Genomic DNA, 7820 nt, shown 5'->3' with positions numbered 1-7820 from the left:
GTTGTTTTTGATGTGTGAGCTCCCTATTGGCCCAAACGATGAAAGGTACACCACATACATTTTTATTTCATTTATGTTTTGTTTTAACTCATTTTTAAAAATTAAGGAAACCTTTATGTTAAAACAAATGCTTTGAAGTGGCGTTGGAATTGCGTGCCTTGCTCCCTTTGGGCTGCTTAGATTCAGGGAAAAGGGTCAGATTCATCCCGCAAAGCCTGGTTCCGCTCAGTCAGTCCGTGTTTCTTGAATAAATGATTTTTAAGCTGTTAAACAACTGCACCACAGAGAGAAGGTTCCAGAAGGGCAGGATCCAGGACCACGCTATGGGCTTCCCTTTGCCCTGCTTTCTACACTGTTTTCTCCTAGTGATTCAGCGAATCTGCTTACATCACACTTGCTATTTTGTGGATGGCGACAGTCTGGGAGGAATAAATATATGGGCTTGCAGGACACGATTGAATGCTCCCACAGCCTGACAGCTGAAGAAGAAGGAAAAAAATAGGCTGACTTTAGGAAGGTGACTTTTCATACAGGCCAACCTGAAAAGAATGAACTCAACTCTCTCCTACCCCATTCTCTCCCCAATATACAGCCCCACTGAGTAAGGTTTGGCAAACACAGGACAGAGGCAGACTTTTGAGAACAGACTTTAGAAATGTCACGGGTAGCCACCTCCAAACTCTAATTTGGGGAGACTTTATATGTGGAGTGTCCCCCACATACCCTGAAAATTACAAAGATATACCATTCCAAATTTAATAACAATCTTCAGGGTTCTGTGGGCTATGCTTTGCTTGGATTAAAACTGCCGAATATGTGGCTGCCATTCTTAATTTCCATGGAACCGGCTGGGCTGTGTCATCTTCTCCTTAAGCAAAAATATAATCATGCCATCGAACAGTGAACTCTATGAATTATGAGAAAATGAAATTTACAGAAGCAAGTAAGGACTCGAGCAGAGGGAGCAGCAGCCAGGAACTTGGCAGCCAACCTTCCCCATAACTCAGAGACTGGCGTAGCTGCGGTTAACCAGCGATAAGCAGCCAGAGCACTTGTTCTGTGTGCACACTCAAAGGTGCCTTCGAGAGGCTCTCACATAGCAGGACATACCAAACGGGAATTCTTCCAACAAGCGAGTTCTCCGGGAGCTCCTCTCTTAACACCTGTGTCAGCACAGGGCATGCCGGGTAGAAACAGGGCAGAAGGCTTCCCAGGGAAAGGACCCAGACAGACACCTTCCGCGATGTCTGCCACCCCTGTCTTTCTGTCTGTTTCTCTCTTCCTTTATGTACATGTTTTGCTCTATCAAAACCAGGACACCTACAGAAGTAATGTTAACAAATTAAACCTCAGACTAATTAGAAAAAACAAGTTCAAGCAGTCGGTCATTGGTATGGTTTCTACAATATATCATGGCCATTATTCATAAGTGATGACAAGCCCAAAAATGTGGCCTCTTTAAACACGCAGGTACCAGTATTCAAAGGTTTGTACACTTTATTTCCTATAAAGATTTCCACACACCAACAAATTCCCCTCTGTTCCGTGGGGGGATACTAAAGAGGGACAACCCTTAATTAGGTTTCAGTAAATTAAATGCAATTGCCCAGATTGGTTTCAAAATGATTGCCATGGATTTCGGGGATCGGTTTGGTATACTAGACACAAAAGTGACTAGCTTCAGCTTGATTTTTAAAAATCAAAGTAAAGGCTGACTGACTGGTATGTTTATATCATACATATGATAACATACATAACAGGACTGCATGCCACAAGGAATTAACATTATTAGGACAGAAAGCACAGCACTGGGGAACAAAATTTTCCACCCGACTTTCTCCCTTAAAAAAAGCACGTGTGCAAGCAGCTCAACTTCGGTGCAGCACCCGCTGCTGTCTGCTTCCTCCTTGATTCAGCCATCTTTCCATGGATTGTCTGAGAGCAAAGCCTCCAACAAGCTGTTTGCCAGTTGTGGTAGGCTAGACCAGGAGAGCTGGCAGAGGAGGAGGTGGTGTGTTCCACGGGCATCTTCAGTGCTGCAAGTGTCCCTCTCCCTAGTCATGATCTTAAGCTTCTCCTGTTTGTGCCAACTGTGTTCCAGCCCGGGAAGCCTTTCTCACAACTTTCAAACAGAAAACAAGGAAGTCCTCAGAGAACAAGTACTGATGGCTGACTTTACCAAAGGTTAAGAACGTGTGCCCCATCAGAAACACCTTTGCTAAATATTAGACATGCTTGCTCTTGAGATTCCTTCAGCCACTTGATGCCCAGGAATCTCACTCGCTGCCCTTACCCTGTGGAGCCCAGTATGGCCCTTCTCCCAGATCTTGGTCGCCTGTCCACTTCCGTGACTATTGTTCTTCCTTTGCCTTCCTCTCCTGTCTTCCCGTCTCGGATTCAGCTCCCAGCAAGTCCCCAGCCTCCAATGAGTCCTCAGACTGCCCAGTACAGTCAGGTCAGCATGGTACTCAGAAAAACAATGAACATCTTCCATCAACAAGATTCACCTCTCTTGGGAGCCCACAGTAGTTGGTTTGGGTCGTGCCCCTCTTTTAAATTGGAGCCATGTTTGTCAACGCAGTTTGGTGCAGGATTTGCAAATACAGGGAAATGATCCCTGACACCTCTGCATTGTCATTACCTGTTTGCAGTGTAAAATTCAAATGTCCCAATACTCAAGGCAACTTAGTAAGACACGAAACTCTTTCTGAGGCCGTATTTGTTCAATACTGAAAGGACCATTGTAAAACAGCCATGGGATCCCAACTGCTAGTAAGTACTTTTGACCAGTGTTCCTGCGTGTCGAGTCAAGCTGGCACCACTATCTGGAGCTATCTGAAATGCTATGGAGCATGTCAGCAAGTCAGCAGTCAACTTAACATGAGAGAGTTGTTGAGAAAAACAGCCATTTTATGCCAGTTTCCGAGTAGTGAGCAAATAAGTGTGATCCTAATTGCTTCTCTTCCAGCTTGCTAGCTTTCTACGGAGGCTGGGAGCATTGACTTGTTTATAGGTTTTGTGTTGACAAGCTAATTTTATACTTTGTAGCCACGTAGTAAATTCAGCCTCTAGAGGAGAGGAGAGGCTCTTCATTTTGAGCATTGCTTATCTTATAGATACTGGTATCTGGATTCCAAATATGAAGAGAACTTACATGTTTTTGAGACGCATTTGTTAGTCTGTTAGTCGGTTTGGGGCAAGATTACTTTTTAAAAAAAGGAAGAAATACTTTGCTAAAGAGGAAAATTGTTTCCATGTTGACTTCTTTTCCCCACATTTCTGCGCTTCTGAAAAACGTGAGGGAGAGGCTGGCAGACTAAACCCAGGCTTCTGGCCAAGGGTGTCTCTTCCTCGCCACACTGCTCAGTCCTGAGTTAGAGATGCCCTGGAGTCCAGGATGATTGTGGGGATCCAGTCCATCGGCCTCTGAATCACCAAACTGTAATTAGAGCGTAATGGAAGACATGAGCTTAGAAGAGGAGAAGCTATGACCTGCCCACAAAGAGATACGCATTGTAGTAGGTGTAAGAGGGACGGGAGTTACGTCAAAAGCGCAGGAATCCACTGTGGCGTTTCAGGTAGAAAACAGATGCCAAAATTTTATTATTTGAACTATTGGGTTTATGCCTACTAAATTAACTATCCTAAATTATGTGCTCTTATTCCTAGGAAATTGGGCCTTTGAATAGAAAATATGTTTATACACCTTAATATTAATTAAAATGTTTTTTTCTTAGTTACTTTAATTCAGAATTGCATCTGTTTTAAATTTTCTTTAATAGTTGATATACCTCTATTTAATTAAATCAAATATGTTATTAGTAGACTATAAATACAAGCGCTTTTTTTAAAAAAGCAAGCAATACGCCAGTCTGATGCTTAGCTAAATTTGAACCTCAGATGCTTTGTAAAGCAACTGGCTTACAGTTATTCTGCAGTATTTTTCCATCACAGACAAAAGCAGTTTGGGACTACCTTATAAATTCAGACTCCAGGGAATTCCGATGAGATAATGTCACTAACCTCGAGTACAAATAGTCGCCGATGGATTTTATAGCATGATAATGTGGAAGTCACAAAGGGCTCCTTCTCAGACTCCACCAGGAAACCTAAGTCAACAAAAGGATGGGGGAGAGTGCGGACTGAGGAAGCAGGACTTTAAAGCTTGCCCAGCATGGCAGCACCTCCCAGGAATTAATGTCCCCTCTCCCATTTAAGTGACCAAACATAGAGTCACCTTGCAGCTCACTATTCTTGTTAATTTAACATGATTGTTGTTGTTTGTTTGTTTGTTTGTTCTGGAGGAGGATTCCTTTTGTTTTGGTTTTTTTTTACAATTGAATCATTTAAGTCAACTGAATTTTTCAAAAGCATGAAGCTTCATTTAAACATCAGAGTTCAGCTGGCTCCCACGTACACTGGGATACGGGCAAATGTTGGCTTGCCAAAAGGGGCTAGGCCGTGGGAGAGAAAGATTGCTCAACCCACACTGTGTGTGTCCACCTACGGCCTTCCGAAATCTCCCTGATATTGGGCAGAGATGCAGGTTCAGTTAGAGAGAGCAAAAGGAAATCCGCTGCAGTTTGCTAACTGACCCGAGGCATCTAATTTATGTGCTTGTTCATCTGTTAAAACATGCAAGCGGAGAGCTATTGGAGGCCATATGCCATTCGTTATGAAAAGCACATTCCTTTAGTCTTTGTAACAAAAACCATATGGATTTCTGCAAGCTAATTATATCATAAATGTGCTGTAATAGTTGCGGGGCGGCAAGGTCTACAGTAACTCGGAGAAACGTCGAGACTTCTTTTTAACTCAGACTTCCCTGTTGTACCTCAGTCCCCCAGCGTCTAAAGTAAAGATAATAGCATGACTCCTCAGTGTCAACAAAATGCCTTCCTACTTTGAGGTAAAGCGGCATTATGAGTTGTAATTCAGGTCAATATAAAAATACTGAAATAGTGAACGCTTTTTCTTAATATTAACCGAGGAGTTAACCAAAGCCATCTCTCTTCCCCCCATAGCTCTGTCCCGCTTCTGCCGCAGTCAGCTTTCCAGAACACCAATCAGATTGCTTAACTGTTGCCAAATGGTTTTTACAAAAGAGCACTTCCCAGCCTTCTCTAGCCTCCTTTCCCAGACTTTCTCTAGCTTTGACACATAGATAGATGTGCACACCAGGCCCCTGGGCATTCTCCAAGACGGCACGCTCCTGCCTGCATGTCCTGGACCATCCCCTTCTTCCCTGGCAGAGGCTCAGAACTTTCTCAGGACCCCATAGCCCTCTGCTCTGAGCTCTAGTTGCACTTGCTTGGTACCTTTTAATTACTTCCACTGGGTAATAACTATATAAGCCGCTCCCTCAAATACAGGCTCCTGAAGAGAAGGGTCTGTGGCCTATAAAGTAGTGAGTGATCAGTAAATACTATTTATGACCCTGTCTTTAAAAGTCAAGAGTAACTATTTGCCCCCAGGGATCTCGTTTTTAACTAGTTTCCACATCCCCGTCCACCCATCAACCCTCTAGCTGTAACATGTTTTTAGTAGCCAGAAAATGATCCCAAGAGTCTTATAATGCTCTTAACTCTCAGAGACAAACTTTTCCACTGCCCTATCTTTTGGTACAAAAAAAAGAAATAATTTTAGAAAGTTTTCCATCAGGAACTCAAGCCAATCTTATGGCTACACCTCAGCTAACCAAAAAATTAAATAAGTGAAAGTCTTTGTTCTCGGAGCATCGCAGCATTCCAGAATCTTCTAGAATGGAGGCAACCTCCCCAGAAGACAACAAGGCCCCCACCTTGACCTCCCAGCTGGGTGTGAATGGCACAACAATAATTACTAAAAATGTCTCATATCAAAACCCCGTCTGGAGATTTAGAACAGCCCTCTATTGACATATTTTGATTTTGTGGTTTTGTTCGATTGATCAATCAATCAATTGATTGATTTATTCTGTATTGGAGACAGAATAACCGCTGTCTGATTACGTGGAATTTAGGTTTTGTGAAAAACAAATGTCTGAGGAATCCTTTAGCAAGGAAGCCACATCCCTGTGTGCCAAGGACAGCAGGAAAGCACGGGCATTTATCTCTGCGATGTGCCCTTGGACCTTAGAGAAAATCAGAGATTGTCTGAAGGTCAAAGAGGACAGAGGGCAGCCAAAGAGCCTGGCTTACGTATGCTTGAGAAGCACTGGTAGAGAATCTTGCCTTTAGGAGCTCAAGTCGGGAGCTAGGTAAGTCATCCATTTGCCTACTTGGCAAATATTCTGCAAGATGCTGCATTCATTTCTCATTGTCATTATTGACACCAGCCCTCTGCTATTCAAGACCTGGTAGGTTGTGAAGAGACAGGAGGAAAGGGGACAAGAGAGGTTAATAGGGTGGGAACATTGCAAAAGTATATATATATATATATATATATATATATATATATATATATATATGTTAAAATGAAACCCATTTTCACAATTAGTAAGCATTTAAAACAATTATCCATCTAAGGGTCAGTGCACTTTAATTCTATCAGAACTCTGGGAAATGTCATGACAACCAGAGTGTGGGAAGGGCTTGGGTTGCAGGTGCCTTTGGATAGCCATGGTTCTTCCAGAAAAGCTTACGCCAATTGCTAGTTTCTCTCTCTGCATCTATAGATTCCCAAGCCATAGAACTACTGCAGGCAAGAAGTGTGTGTGCATGTGCTTTGTGTGTAGGTGAATGTGTGTGTGCTTTGTGTGTGCATGTGGATCCTGTGTGTCTGACACAATGCTTCCATGAGATGAATTATCTGCCTCCACATCACCATAGGAACACTGAGATTACAGATTTCATCCATCTCTTAATTTCTTTATTCTCTAAATCCCTTTTTCTTTTATTTATTTTATTATTGGTTTTCGAGACAGGGTTTCTCTGTAGCTTTGAAGCCTGTCCTGGAACTTGTTTTGTAGACCAGGCTGGCCTTGAACTCACAGAGATCCACCTGTCTCTGCCTCCTGAGTGCTGAAATTAGAAGTGTATGCTACCACTGCCCAGCCAATCCCTTTTTATTTTATTGAAACATATCCACTCTAGGACTAACAAGATTGGGGCCCTTGTTCAAGCCCACCTCTTGGCTGGGTGGCTGGGTTAATGGTCCTTATCTTGGTTCTTCCATCAGTTAGCTTCTTTCTCAGTAAAAACACAGAGTACAGACAACATTATTAACAACCTGTGGGCCTCTTTCACAGCTAGTACCTAAACCCAGTGCCTTTTAGAGAACCATCATTACCAAGCCATGCATTTGTCCATTTATTTAACAACTATACTTGAACAAGCACTACGAATCAGACGTTGGTCACTAGACTTTATTGCTGAGCAAAACTCAGTCCTCTGTGGAGTTTCAAACCCAATAACGAAGACAAGAGCTGCTCATGTGATCACGCAGAATTACAAATGGACATCTTTAGGATTGTAGCATATCGCCAACCTGACCCAGAAAATGCCGTGCTCTCCTATTGGATGCCCTCATTTGTCCCCCAGCTTGTGTGTCAGTGCAGTTTAAGCAATGGTTGATTCTTCAAGGACAGTTTCCCAACACAGTGTGCTATTTGTCCCTTTGAGCTTTGGATAATGATGAGATTCAGGATTTCCAGATGTCACTGAATCTGTGCTGGGTGAGACAGAGGAAATGTTGGCATACGTTTAAAAGCAGAGAGGGAAAGCCAGGACTAAACAACTGTCCCCAGAAAAGCGTTGGGCCAGATTACTGGCAACATTGTATCACTAGCCTGGAGCACACATGTGACCTTGTAGGTCTAGCCTGGAGCACACATGTCCAGT

The sequence above is a fragment of the Arvicola amphibius genome, chromosome 9 (genome assembly GCF_903992535.2).
Source record: "Arvicola amphibius chromosome 9, mArvAmp1.2, whole genome shotgun sequence".
NCBI lineage: Eukaryota > Metazoa > Chordata > Mammalia > Rodentia > Cricetidae > Arvicola > Arvicola amphibius.
The sequence above is the reverse complement of the archived record's forward strand: the minus strand, read 5'-3'. Positions refer to the sequence as shown.